Consider the following 16,020-nt stretch of genomic DNA (forward strand, 5'->3'; position numbering starts at 1 on the left):
TTAAAGTGTATAAATTTGCGTCTCTTTGTTAAGTGTCAATCAGTTTAATTGGCTCAGATTTTGATGCCTGGGTCTAGCGTTTGATAACAAACTTCCAATAGCAATGAATATCAAAAACTAAATATTAACAAAAGCTATCTGAACATTAAGTTTTATTTTAAACAAAACTAACTAAATTTCATAAAAAAAAACAACTTTGTTGAGATTAATTTGTTTTTAAAGCAAATGCTTATTTTAAAACAACAATAAACAAATATATTAATACAGAAAGGGTTAATAATTTTCGGGTTAGATCGGGTTAGATATGATCAGGTTAGAAATGATCGGGTTAGAAATTATCGGATTAGAAATGATTGGGTTAAATCGGGTTAGAAATAATCGAGTTAGAAATGATCTTGTTAGAAATGATCGGGTTAGAAGTGATTGGGTTAGAAATGATCGGGTTAGAAGTGATCGGGATGGAAGTGATCGGGTTAGAAATGATAGCGAGTTAGAAATGATAGTAAACCATACATACAGTTAATTGAGCGACAAAAAAAAAAAGATGATCAAAGTATTAAGTCCAAAGACTTGCCGCACGAAGAACCTTTCAGTTATCGAGTCGCACACCACGGATACCATATACCTTTTAACGTTTTGCCCAAAACAATAACTTTAAAAATATTAAATATGTAAATGATTAATTAAACTATTATTTATAAATAAGTATATAGTTTTTCAGACTACATATTAAGAAACAGTCTGTTTTTTTTAGTAAAGATAATTTGTAATATTAAGTGTATGTAAAGAATCTTTAAACTTAATATATGAAGTTATGTGAAATTAAATGTAATAATACTTAAATTAAAGTTCTTACTTAACAACTTATTTTGATCAGTATTTTGAGCACAATGTAGCTATACAATACTTTGCTTGTTAAACAGAAGCTTAAGTATTTAAATTTTAAGTAATACTTATCTTGAATCTCAAATTGGTTACACTAGTTTAATCTAGTTTTTTTAATCTAAAACTTTTTTAATACTTAACTATGAACGGTTTTGATCAAAAGATAAAAATAATAATCGATATTTAATCGTTAACAACTAATCTTTACTTGAAAAAAAAAAGTTATATAGTTTTTTATAACTAGGTATTTTGTATATAATATTATATTTATATAACTTTTAACTAAAGCATTAAACATAAAATTAGAACAAATAAAATCTCCCTAGAAGATTAAATTGTAATACTGTTATAAAACATCACAATATAAAAGTTAAGTTTCAAATCTTAAGTAAAAGACTAAATATAAACATTTGATTTTTTTTGGTACTAGTCACTTAAGGTATAATTAAAAAAATGCATATGTTTTTTTCTTTTTACTTTTATCACTAAAAGTAGTCAATACTCTTTAAAGATTACTTTTTACGTAAAGGTTTAGAAAGTACTGTTTATTATCACTATTTTTCCTAATATATGTTATAATTATCTTTTTTTTGGAGTATGAATTTAAAATCTATAAAATAAGTAAAAATAAGATACAACTGGTTCAGCACTCTTATTTTGAGTTTTATAGTTTTAAACAAACTTTTAAAGTTTAGATTAGATATTAAATAATAGATAAAATCAAAAAACATTGTTTTCTTAAATTTAGTTTTTAAGTTTTTGTCAAAACGAACATTACAGTAAATCTAAGATCAAACTGCTGTAGTATTTTGGTTTAGATACTAGTTGATAATTGGAAAGAAAATATGTTTATTAATAGTTGCAAATTTTTATCTGAAAACTTAAAAACTAAGAGTTGATTGCATTTAGGAGCTTTACAGTGAAGAGTTGAAAATTGTTATATATAGCTGTAGATTTTGACCACAGTCTTTTTTCGCATTATTTTTTATTCTAAAACATGTATTAAAAATAAAAGTTTTACTGTTCTTAAAAAAACATGAACTTCGTTCGAACAAATCATTTCTTATGCATGTACCGAAATATCTATAACCTTTAAGCTAAAAGGATTCTAATAAAACTTTCCCTGGTTATTTTAAAAATCATCTTAAGTGTGAAAATGCTTGTTTTTTATATAAACTTACAAAATATTTTTGGGAAAACAGTTGTGAAAACACGTAGTTTTTTTATAAGTGAATATTAATATAGTAAAAATCAAAACCTTTTGTCAACTTTAGTATAATGTTGCTTTGGATATCTTTCTAATCTTTTAAATGCACATCTCCTTACAAACAAATTTTTTTAATGTAACTAAGTGTTGGCTAAAAAGCAAAGATAAAACACCATCAAAACTTGTTTTTAAATTTCTGGCTTAGTACGTGTACGATTGTTTTCAATACATGTTTTAAAAAGTCTTATGTCTGATAAATGTAATTTTTCAGGAAGTATTCCAATTAGAATAAATTTTAGAATCATACATTACTTGAGTTTTATACTAAATAAGGTTAAACTACGCTACCATTAAAAGCTTAAGCATAAAACTGTTATAAAACATTTATCAAAACATTTATAAAAGAGTTGTTCTCGGTTATTATCAAACGTAAACTTAAAAATTTCAGGTAGAGATATACTTAGTGGAATTAAAAAATCAAAACGTACAGCTGATAAATCAAAATTAACATTATGTTTTATTTTCAAAATAATATTTCTAATTTGTAATTACAAGCTAATATAAACTAAAAGAGACTTTTTTAAAGCAATTACTGTAAAACGATAATTTGTTACATATTTATATCTGTAAACTTTGTTATTAATCTACTTGTGTTGTTTTGTACAAACATATTCTTCTTTTATAGAAAAGTTGTAGCAAATTTGAAGGAGTTTGAATAAGTTTTAAACAAAAATAAATAGCATGTTCAGTCGTACTAAACTAACAGCAAAATTGGAAAACAATCTCTCTTTAACTTTATATCTTTTAATACGTAGTTTAAGGCTAAAACGTGTAACTTTTTTTTACATTATATGTCTTAACTGCAATGATGTTGTACTAAATTAATATAATTTTAAGAAAAATATTTAATATGAATGAAGGTTTGAATATACTTGATAATGTTAAAAATGTAATAAAAACCTTAAAACAGTGTGAAAGTTAAACAGTTATTACAAACGAAACTAAAAACTTTTTTTTTTAATTTTTGAAATACTCTTTTAAGATATTTTTAGTGAGATTTAGACAATAAAAAAAAAGTATTAGTATAGTTATAATAAAAAAATTAATTTTCTACTTTATAAATAAACTAATTTTTATTTTTTCTACAATTAAATTTTTACTTTATCTGTATCAGGTGTGTGTCTAGACTGTTTTCAGTAGGGTAGCACATTTATTTGTTCTAAAGTAGAGTATTTTTTGTAGTAGGTTTTAACAACGCATTTCAGAAAAGACGTAACTGCCTAAAGTTTTTTAGGTACATTAAAACTATTTAACTTTAAATTATTTGAGAACACCAGTGAAATAATAAATATATTTTACCTCGATGATAAAAAAATACTGAGAAATAATTTTATTTAAAGCACATCAAAAAAAAATTTGACTAAATTGAGGAAACATAAATAAATATATAAGAAGTAATTGTTAACGATTGTATAAACTAACGTATTATTTTTAATTAGAGTAAAATCAAAAATGAACATATACTCATGTTCATACAAGAGATATTTTAGAGTGTATCATAGACAAATTATTATCTTTAATTAAGAAATTTATTTAATATTTTTCTAGGTATTGTAAATTAAGATTTGAAACGCACGTGTGTCAGTTTAAAAGGTTTTATAATGTTAAAAAAATTATCTATTTTAAAAATAAGTTAAGTTAGTATAGTCTAAACTAAAAAGTCAAATCTACTTGGGTCTTAAATTTAAACAAAGCAACAAGTAAAAAGCAGCATATATGAACACATTTTTAAGAAAGTAAACAGTTTTATATCTCTATACTAAGTGAATTAATTAATCAAGCCTTTTTTGAAGGCGTATATCCAATTGGCTTAAAACTTGCAAAAGTAATACTAATTTTTAAACAAGGATCAAAAACTTTACCTTGAAATTGTAGACCCATTTCTTTTCTATCTAATTTAAATAGGGGTGCTGTTCAACTTTGATAAGGGAGACGCAGTTTGTGCAGTCTTTTTGGATTTAAGCAAAGCATTTGATAGTGTAGGTTGAAATATTTTATAAAATAAACTTGAATGTTATGGTGTAAGAGGCAATGTGCATCAACTAATTATGTCGTATCTAGATGGAAGGAAACAGTTAGTTAGCTTTGGAGGATATGAGTCAACCTGTTTAAAAAGTTAAATTGGGTAGCACAAGGCTCAGTGTAAAGACCGTTGTTAAACCTGATACATATAAAAAACTTACATAAAAATACTAGTCTTTACATCCTAAACTTTGCAGATGATACAATGTTTTACAAAGCATTCATAAAATACACACACCTAATTAACAGTAAAAAAATTAATACAGAACATAGTAAGTTATCAGATTGGCTTACGATAAACAAAAATAAACTTAACCTTGATAAACCAAGAAGTATGCTTCTACATCGATCAGAAATTGCTTTTTAAAAAGTATGGAATTTAATGTAAAAATTAGTAAAACAATTATTCAACAAAAAAAAAATATAAATATTTTGGAATATCAAAGGCAGAAATTTTATTTAGTCAAAACATGTAAAAACCATAAAAACTAAATTACAAATACACTTGGTATTTTATAAAAAACAAGACACTTCTTAAATGATAAAAAATTGTATTTATTTTTTAATTCTTTGCTTATGAGCGTTGTAAAATATAATTTTTTGTGCTGCGGAAGAGCAAATAAAAATGGACAAATGATATCAATGTTTTTATAAACAGAGCATTTAGATACATACACTATAAGAAACGGGAACGGGTCACTTTTGCACGAGCGTCGCTTTATCACGAGGAGACACTTTTGCACGGCATCACCTTTGCAAGAGGAGACACTTTTGCACGCAGATTCATTTTTACACGGCGTCACTTTTGCACGGCGATATTTTTATACGTCATAACTTTTGCACTACGTTACATTTGCATGGCGACATTTTTGCAAAGCGTCAATTTTGCACGGCGTTATGTTTTCACGGATATACTTAGGAGCTGCAAAATTTTTAAACAATCAGTCAGTTTTGAACGGAATTTTACTTTTGCACGCTTCTAATTTTTATTTTCTCGGATAAAAATTTAAATAATTTATTTATATTTTTTGAAACCTAAATAATATTCGCTTTCAAACGCAAATTGTTTTGAATGAATAAAATGTGGTAGTTTCTTTAATGAAATTTTAATGTAAATTTTTTATAAATATACTCTTTCAAGAATTTATTTTACAAACTAAGTTTCGGTCAAAGACCTTGTCGTGCTTAAATAAAGTTCTTAAATAAAAGTTTTAATTTAAAATTTCACGTAGAACAATATAATAACCTACCACAATTCATCAATTAATATTTATAATCCTAATTTAAATAAACTAGTGATAACAAATTTTTTAAATTTAAAAAGAATAAAAAAAATTTGAATACCGTAAATAAAAATAATCTGAATCTCCTTAATTTTTAAACAGAAAGATAAACTTAATTTAGTAAGGTTTTAAAACACGAATCTTGAGTATTATTTTTTTACTTATATTCCCTTGATGTTCAAATTAGCGTTATATAGCTCTTAAAAAATATTTTAAAACTATACTAATTTTAAACAATAATTAAATTTAAAAAAAAGATTTACTTAGTTTATGAAGTGTAGAGGTATTTAAGATTTTACTTGATGTTTATTTTTTAGTTTTTTTTAAATTTAGCGTGAGAATAAAAAGAGCTATACAATGGTGCATTTTTTATGATTTAAACAAGGATTATTTCGTTACTATAATGTTGCATGATCATGATAAGCCAATGAAAGAGTAACATTTGGAAGTTTGAACTTATGTTCAAAGAAAATATACCATATTAGTCTTCAACCGCTGCAATATTTCAATAATGAGGCTTGGTAGAATTCTTTTTTTTCGGTCATTTAAAATATGGAACAAATTACCAAATGAATTAACTTCTGGCAAAAATTTTAACGAACTTCGATTAAAGTTAAAAAAGTTTTATTTGAATTATATTTATGTTAGTAAAATTGTTAAGTAATTTTTATCAACCGTTGTTTTAATGTTAAGATTTAGCTTAGTTTATAGTTAAAATTTATTAGCAGCACCTTTACTCAAAATAATAAGTCATTTTTCAATGTGTTTATGATTAACCATCTGGCCAGTCTATTGTTAATGTCCTTGGAGCGTTAGGTTTTAATTTTTGTTGTTAGTCAATAAATTTAAATATTTGATGTTGATCGTTTTACAATTCTACATCAAAGCGTTAATAAATATAAGTTTGTGGTTAAAATTTTGCTTTTTAAGTTAACCTATAAATTTTATATCAAATTATGTTTTAATAAATAAACTATATGTGTTAATCTATTTTTTTCTTTATGTGTCTTTCAGTTTAAGTGGTCTTGGTTTTGATGCCTAGGTCCATAATATGGGCATTAAACTTGTAACCGTATAGTAGAATATATAAAAAGGAATATTTGTTGATTTTTATAATTATATTTCAAAATAAACCAGAACAATTTCCTTACACTTACTCAATTGATGTTCCATGCGAAGAAGTCATGATGCGATAATGTCGCTGTGCAACATTTTTATCGTAAAAATGTGATGTGTGCAAAAGTATCGTTGTGCAACAATGCTACCTTAAAAAATTGTCAGCGTGAAAAAATGTCACCGTGCAAAAGTGTCTCCTTGTGCAAAAACGACGCAATGCAAAAATGAACCTGCGTACAAAAGTGTCTCCTCGTGCAAAATTGACGCCTTGCAAAAGTGTCCCCTTGTGCTAAAGTGACGCTCGTGTAAAATTGGCGCCGTGCAAAAGTGTCCCCTTGTGCAAAAGAGTCGCCGTGCAAAAGTGACACTCGTGCAAAAGTGACAATCAACCATAAGAAACATGATGATAATATTATTATAATTAGTCTAAATAAAAAACATATTCAATGAAATGTTATTAAGCTGCTTAGCAAAACAATTTCACTTAAAATTATTTAGCTGAAACCGAATTACAATCAAAAAAGAAAAAAAACTTTTGAATTAAAACTAATAGCTGACGTAAACAATTATTTTACAAACTGATTAAAAAATTGTAAAACTATGATTTTATTTTGTTTTAAAAGTAAAACCTATAAGTGATTTGATCAAAAGTTTCTTACTTAAAAACGAAGCCCTAGAAGTTGTAAAATCTTTTAAAAATACTTTTGATTAATTAATGTTTAATAAAATGTTTTCCATTCCATATGTGTATGTTTGTAATTATAAAATTTTCATGTAGTATACACTTTTTTTTCCTCAAAAAACTTCAAAAACAAAAATATGTTCTAATAATGTAGCATATTTTGCCATTAAAGATACTACCACTTTTTATTTAGCAGTAAAAGTCTATTACTGATTGTCTACTTATTACTACTTAATTTATTCATAATTTTTATATAAAACAACTTACTTATTTTGATTTTATTCAACTTTATATATTTATAAACTTATAAAAATACCTAATAATTAAGCTGCAGCCCACAACAGGTTATTATATGTACAGTTTACCTTATAGAAGATTTTGTTTTTTTTTTAAACAAGATTAAAAACTAATGCACAATTCTGTGTACCAAATTTTCAACAAAAAAACTAACAATTTAAATTTTACATATTTATCTCACAGTCTTCTTTATGTGGTTTAACATTTGGTAGCTCATGCAAAAGATATTTTGAACTTATAAAAATGTTGTATTTACAATAGGGTTTTTCAACCGATTTCTAACCACTCAAAGTAAAAACTTAATTGGGTAAATTTACCATTAAAATCACAACCGTGTTGGTTAAAACGATCTGTTAAAATAAACTTTATTTGCTTTTGCGGTACAAAATAGTGATTAAATTTTTTTAATGATTTTTGGTAACCGTAAAATTATAAAAAGTTGTTTATTCTACTTTCAAAAATTTTTAGGTTTTAAAACAGTTTATACTGTTACTTGATTTTAAGCGATAAATATAATACATTATACTATCATTTATATTCAATGAATGAAGCTTAAAATCTTAATCGTAAAATATTTTAATTCCAAACCTTAACCATTTGTTAACTGTGTAAGAATATAAAACCAATATTTTCCCAAAACTATCTAGAATTAGAAAACCACTTTCTTGTTTTAAAAACTGACCTTGTGATTATTGTCTTATTTTTCGGTCTGCTTAAAACGACGCCCATTTTGAAGGTCGTGTAAAAATTTCTTAAAGGTTATGTTACATCAACATAGTTTACTATAAAACTCAAAAATAACAGAAACATATCAATAATCAAAACCATAATTAGTTATGTAACTATTAAAAAAACATTAATTGTAAACATTAATTTTATTTATTTAATAAGAAAACAGACTTCGACTACACAAACAGTTTATTCACATGCAAACATCTAAATCAAAGCGCGATGATAATTTTCAATTTGTATATTTACTTTTTGTAAAAAAACAGTAATTAAGCCACCAATCAAACACTACTTAGCTTACGTTTTAAACAAACAAAATCACATACATAGTAAACAAAACAGATTTTAATAAAACTGTTGTACGCAATGTATAACTTGCACTGTTATTACTTCATTACAAAAACATATTTTAAACAAAAATTTATTAGCTGTTTTTTGTACTACTACAAGATCAAGGAAATTATAAACAGTTTAAGGAAACATTAAAGTTATGCTTATTAAGAAAAAAGTTTTTTTAACTACTAAATACATATATTCTAAGCTATTATTTAACCGTTAATAAAATAGAATAAACACATGTTAAACAAATCTCATATCTGTGCAGGATTTTTAAGCATAAGATATTAAATTTCAAATACTGACTAAATTGCAGCTGTTTTTATACAGTAAAGAGCTGACAAACTCCGAAAACTCTGTCTGGAAAATTTTAAAAGCAGCCTGTTTCACGCTGGAAACTCCCGATTCCATCAGTTGGCGTCTGTGATGAACACTAAAATCAAAAATGCCATCCTCTACTACGACGAACGTTTTATATATGTCAAGTCTCTTCCCTTTCTTCACTTTCTCACCAGAATAGTGGTAGTCGATGCATTTGAGCCACAGCTTGTAAGCCAGGTATTTTTTGTGGTCAATTTTAACGAGCTTGACTTTAAAAATTTCTTGCACGACCAGGTTAAATTGAAATACTTTGTCTATAACTACAAAGTTATATTTACAAGAAGGTCTCAAGCGTCTGTTTACCCGTGGTTTTTGACTCATCCTACTAGTAGAACGGCTGACTGTCGGCTTTCTTCTTTGTGATGTTGAAGTACTGCTTTTTTTACTAGTGAAACATTTCTGAGGTAATTTTTGGTTACTTTTATTTTCATCATACCTGGTCGAAAATGTTCTTTTGCTGCTACAAATAGGTGCTCTACTGGCGTTAACCGGATTTTGTTTCACATTCCTCAATGTTGGAGTGAGAGGTGCTTCACTCGGACTACTTTTCAATTCAGCTGGCTGCTTGTCTGGTGAACCTGGAGTGCTTTCACTGAGAGTAGATTGTTCAGGAATTTTGGGAAGATATTTCTGAACACAGTTTTCGGTCTTAGTAGTGCTGCTACTGCAGCTGTAATTGCTTTGATGACTCTCATTTAGATTTTGAACTGTCTCTTTACAGTCTCCTACATTCAATTCTGCATTCTCAAGTACTTGATCGGAACAGAACTGATCATGACTGTTCGTTGATAAAACAGAATTTGTTTCAAATATTGGTTCTGCAATGCTGTCCGTATCATTGCAACCAGAACTTTCACATTTGTCCGAATCACTTTCTTCAACGAGGGCTTTAAACTCAATTGATTTCAAATATGCAGCAAATTCAGCATGAAAGGCCATAAAGGCAGATCCTTTCACGTGGACAATTCCTGAATCCACTAGTTTGTTTTCATCATTGACATCAGAACTGAAAACAGAATCCTTTTTAGGCAACATTTTGACCAATTCGTTTCTCTTTTCAACTTTGCTTTCTTTGGTCGAAAATTGGTAGTCAACACACTGAAGCCAAAGATTGAAAGCCTGAAGTTTGATTTTATCATTTAATATCTTTTTAAAGCTTTCTTGAACAAGCGGCAGGCTGTGAAATAACCTTTCAAAATACTGTGGGTTGTTGTTGTTTTTATCAAAAACAAATAAATTACTTTTCAATAGACTTGCTTTGCTACTAGAACTGCCTTCTACAAACAAACTTTTAGTAACACTGCTACTTACTGAACCAACAAATTCTTTCTCACTTTCCAATTTGTCACAGCTAGCACGAGACGACGATTTAACTTCGTCGACGTCATTTTTAGTTTCTGACGACGTCACGCTTGTCACTTTGAGCGCAGAAGGCATATGACACGTTTCCTCAGGTTTTATGACAACAACGACACCTTCCAGCCACTTCTCAACTTTCTCAATACCATCCATATTATGCTCGTTTATAATAATACTTATAGTATTTACTTATTTAATTCTAAAAGGATTATTTTTTGAAAATAAATATAACTTATAAACTGAATGCGAGTAAGCAAAGCATGGACAAATACAAACAAACAAATTTAAACAACCCGATTGAACAAAACTTCAATTATTTGTTTAATAGTTAAAAGTAGTTTTGAAGCTAAAACAGGTTCATTATGAACAATTATACTTATAAAAATAAAAGGAATTTGCTTTTTGAAATATATTTTTTTTTTTACATTTTCTTTTACGATGTTTTACTAATATAGTTAAATCCAATTCAACATTAAAATCTACAGTTTAAAAAAAAAATAATACTTTTGATATACTAACTGAACAACTTTACTCAAAGATTATATAATCTAAATAAATAACAAAAGTTCAATACTATATTAAGCATTAAAATTTGTTTAGTTTTTATAATTACTGTTAAACCTATTGTATTGCAATAGAGATCTTAAGTTAAAATATAATTCAATTGTCTTTGTCTAATTGAAAAACTAAAACTACCCAATAAAAAGCTGAGTTTAAACTAACTTGTAATAATTATTGACGAAGAACTCAGCTAACTTTATACATAAAGTTCAAAACAGTTATTTCGCTGGTTTAAACTTTAATAATACAGTTTTTTATGCATAATCAATATTTAGCAAAGTAATAAAACTATAAAATATACAAAAAAAAATGCAAAACAAGTAAAACCACATATTAGAATAGATTAACCCTTTTAAAAAAATATAATCAAGTGATTTTAGCCAAGCTGATACGATTATGTATTAGGGTGCTTATTTTTACAGTTACGTTTGAGTTTCTGGCTGGAAAATAAATACTTTTTGGAAATATCATAAAAACACCCTCCACAAAATTTAGATGATTCGAAAAAAACTTTTTTTTTCAATTGATTTTCTAAAAATGAAAATATACGGATTTCAAAAACTGCTACCTTAAAATTTTTAGCTGAATTTTTTTTTCCTGTGGCTAATTATTACACAAACACATTGAAAACAATTTAAAAAGATTAAAGAAAAAAAATTATGATTTTATTTCTCTTTTTATTGAAAAAAAAAGAAATTCAAGGAAACTTAGCAAAAAGTTATTAAAATTACATAAAATCCTTAAATGCAACCATAAAACTTTTCTTTAAATCGTTTTTAATTGTTTACAATGTGTTTGTGTGATAATTTACCACATGTAAAAAATCAGCTTAAAACTCAAAGTTCGCATTATTTGATTTCCATACATTTTACATTGGTGTGGTTTTTAGAAATCGATTGGTGCCAAAGTAAAAGTTTCTTTAAACAATCTAAAATTTTGCAGAGGGTGTTTTAATAATATTGCCAAAACATAAAAAAAAATTCCAGCAAGAAAATCAACAGTAGCTGTAAAAATAAGCATCCTAATGTATATATATATATATATACAATCTTTTTACATGTCATTTTTTATTCGAACAACAAAAAAGACGCTCAAAATATTAAGGACCTACTGCACGAAGAACCCCTCGGTTATCGAGTCGCACACCACGGATACCTTTTAACGTTTTATCCAGGACACATACTTAATTTTCTAACTACTTTTAATAAATTCAAAAAATATTGGTTTTCTATGATAAAGGATTAAAAGGGATTATACAAGAAAAAAAATAAGTGTACTTAATTATTTTTCTATATCAATTACTTTAGTTTTTTTTTTTAAGATTTAGCTAATTAACTAACAACATATCGAATCAGAGTGCTAGAATGTAAAACAAAACATTTAAAAGAAAAAAGTTTTATTTATTTACTAATACAAGACTTATATTGAGTTGTATTGAAACTTTGTTGGTGTCTAGTGTTGCATAAAGTGGTTAAAAATAATGTTTGAACAAAGAAAAAAATGAAAAGAAAATAATTTTAGAAAGCTTATAAAAATATAATATAAATATTTAAATTTGAAACCACAAAATCTATAGTTTTATCTCTAAACACTTCTTATATGAGTATAAATTATAACAAACCACATTTCTCACTTGCAAATAGGACTTTAAAAATTGTACCCTTATAATGTCACCAATTTAATAAGACTCACAAAATAGATAAAACTTAATACTAAACTTTTGCAATTATATAAAGATCAACTGTTTTTTTTATTTTACACTTATTCATAAGATTTGTATAATTTGTTTTATGTTCCCTATATTATTTACTTAGCAACAGCAAACATAAGGACTGTTTCGGGCTACCTGACTCTAAATCAGGGTTTCTTAAATTTTTTTTGTAAAGGCCCTCTTAAAAGAAATCAGAAAAACTGAGGCCCCCTATAACAATATTACTCGAAAAACTACAATGAAAAAACACTTAGACCTTTTTTTTGTTCTTCATCAGCAACTCCAGACTATTAAGGGTATGCTTCAAATTATGAACCCCCTGTGGCTCTTTTACTGCTTTACTGTTTACAAAATTTTGTTTAAGACTGTGTCTAATTTTCTAATAATAAAAATGTCAATGTCCACTTGTCAGCATATTTTCAAACATCAACTTATCATAAAAATCATATATTTTGTGAAAATGGGAACTTGTAAAAAAAGAAATTGTAGACTTGTTTCATTTTAGTTTTAATAAAAATGTGTTTCCATGTATAAATAAGTAAAAGTTTTATTATTTTTAAAATTATAAATCAAAATTTTTACAAAAAAATGCACAATACTTGCTTATGAATTTTCAATTATAACTAATTCATTGTAAATTAGAACATTTTTGTGCACCATTTTTGTAACTGTTTATACAAAAAAGCATTTAAAAACTGTATTATATTAAAACATTGTATCATGCACTAATTATTATGGTGTTTTTTTTGTAATTATTTTTTTATTTTTTAGCTTTTAAGCTATGATATTCACTTCTTTAAACCTACACCATACTTTTAACTACTTAAAACTTATTATAAAAGAAGCTCAATCATTCATTCTCACACTTCATTTATTTAAAAATATTGTATTTCAAAAAAATAAATAATGCTAACAATGATAGATTTAATACATTTTATCATAATTACATTTCAGTTTTCACTAATTTTATTTAAACTTATGTTTGTGCTTAAATAACTACTTGAAGTTTGAGTAAACATATTTTAACAAATTGAGAAGAAAAATAAAAATTTTAGCTTTAATATATATTTTTCTTTTGTTTAATAATTTAGCTGTAACAATAAATATAGAGACATTAATAAATAACTATAATTTTAGAAGCAGTTTTTTTGTAAAAAAAATTATTTTGTATAAAGTTAATTATCTTTTATTACGGAAACTGTTTAATAGTAATATTTTAGATTGCACTTATTGAAAGATTTTAAGGTGCAAAAAATCAAAACAGGGTTGCCACTGATCGAGCTGAAAAAAAATCCTGAATTTTTTGAACAATTTTTTATTAAAACCGATTCAAAAATACAAAATAAAAGTCTTAAAAATAAGTATACCCATTTAAAATGTTCCAAAAATTTGATTAAACCCTAAAAAAAGATTAATTGCAAAAGCAAATTTTTTCATGAAAAATAACTAGCAAAATTCAGTTATTTAAGTTTGAAAAACTTTTATATGAAGAGCATGTTTTACTATAATTTCCTGATTTACTTTTTAATTTTCCTGACTTGTGTTATTTCTTATAGCTTTCCTGACTTTTACTGATTTTATTGACTTTGTGGCAACCCTGTCAAAGTAAAATTCAAAACTTTTATAATTGAAATAAACTTATGACATCAATATTTTTATTTCAAGATTCTGTTTATAGATTGTAAATAGAAACAAGAATAGACATTAGTTTGATTATCTTATTTTATAGTCAAAAAAAAACTTTAAAATAACTTAAATTTTAAATTTCTTATTTCTAAGTAAAAAATAATAATAAAAAACTACACTAAACGAACTTATTAAAACTATTTCTATAAACTTAACTAAATACTCCCTTCAAAACGACTTATTCAAAATGAAAAGCAAAAACGCTTAGGTGCTTATAACATAAAGTTAAAATTCATTGTAATGGTATTGTAGTTTAGTAAACTAATGTAATTAAAGCTTATGTGCTAACTGAGGCATAACATATGTTTTATAATAAAAATAAACTTTTGTAGAAGTAACTAGAAACTATTTGAAGGAGAAAGTACTTAAAATCAAATGACAATAAACAAATAACCTAGTTGTCTTTCAATACAAACAGAAGAAACAAACATTTTCATTTTTGCCTGTTCACTAAAAAAGAACACCTAGTTAATAACCTTGATTGTGCAAGTAATTATAACTTAAAAAGATTCAAAGTTATCAAAATTGTTATAACATTTTTAATTTAATTAGACTTAAGGCTATATGTATTTTAATAACAAAACCTAATTTTAAACAACAAGACTTTGATTATACTGTTTCTTTGTTTTCATAAATTGTATTATAAGTTGTTACGTACGTTTTATTTATATTTTATAAAATTTAGTTGCATTGTATTTAAAAGTACTTATATATTGTTAATTATTCTTTGCTCTATTATTATTAATTTTACATTGATTACATTTTCACTATATAAGGTGAATTCGAAACTTTAGTTTTCTGCTTAGTAAACAACTGATGAGTTAAGCATGAAATATATATTGTAATGAAATTTGAAACTTGTGTATTTAGTAAATATCTTACGCTCATGAATTGAACTAAAAATAAAGAAAAAAAACTTGATTTTTACTCTGTAATGATAACAAATAATGATGACACTTTTATTTAATTAAACGGTTTACAATAATGAATTCACTAACCTATGTATAATAAATTAGAATTTTTTTTATCATAGCATTGTATTTGTTTTTGTTTTATTGTTAGAATAATTTTTAAAACTTGACTTTTAAAATGTTTTTAAATACAATAATTTAAACAGAAAAAAAAATATTACTTATTTATAAGTTGTTACCTTTTACTATTAAAAAATTACATTATTTTTAAATTTAGATATTTAGTAAATTTACTCAAGTAATAGATAGTGAATAGATAAACTTTTTTTTTTGTATTAAAAAAAAAAAATAAAACAAAAATTATAGATGTAAAGTTTAAAACAATAAATAAAATTTTATCTCCATATTACGTAAAAAGAATCATAGTATGATATACAATGCCAAGAGCAATTTTAAAAAAGTCATTTATTTTTGTATTTTTTATAAATTCTTTTATTAGTTTAAAATAAAAAGAATAACGACAACAACAGTACGACACTAGTACACGTGGGAAAATAAAAATAAATATTTGTACAAAAATTACTTTTAACAAAGCTAAAACTTTAAACAACTTCTTAAAATTCTATGAGTGAATCTCTATGTGTTTTATCAACATCTTTTGTTAGAAAAATAGCTTTTATAATTTCAATAAAATATAAGTACAAACGCTTTCCAAGTAAAAACTAATTGTTTAATAAAATTAGAATATGTAAAAAAACTAAAAAAATTTAACTAAAAAATATGTATGCTGCTGC

Source organism: Thalia democratica, chromosome 5 (assembly GCF_965202585.1).
Source record: "Thalia democratica chromosome 5, ktThaDemo2.hap1.1, whole genome shotgun sequence".
Taxonomy (NCBI): Eukaryota; Metazoa; Chordata; class Thaliacea; order Salpida; family Salpidae; genus Thalia; species Thalia democratica.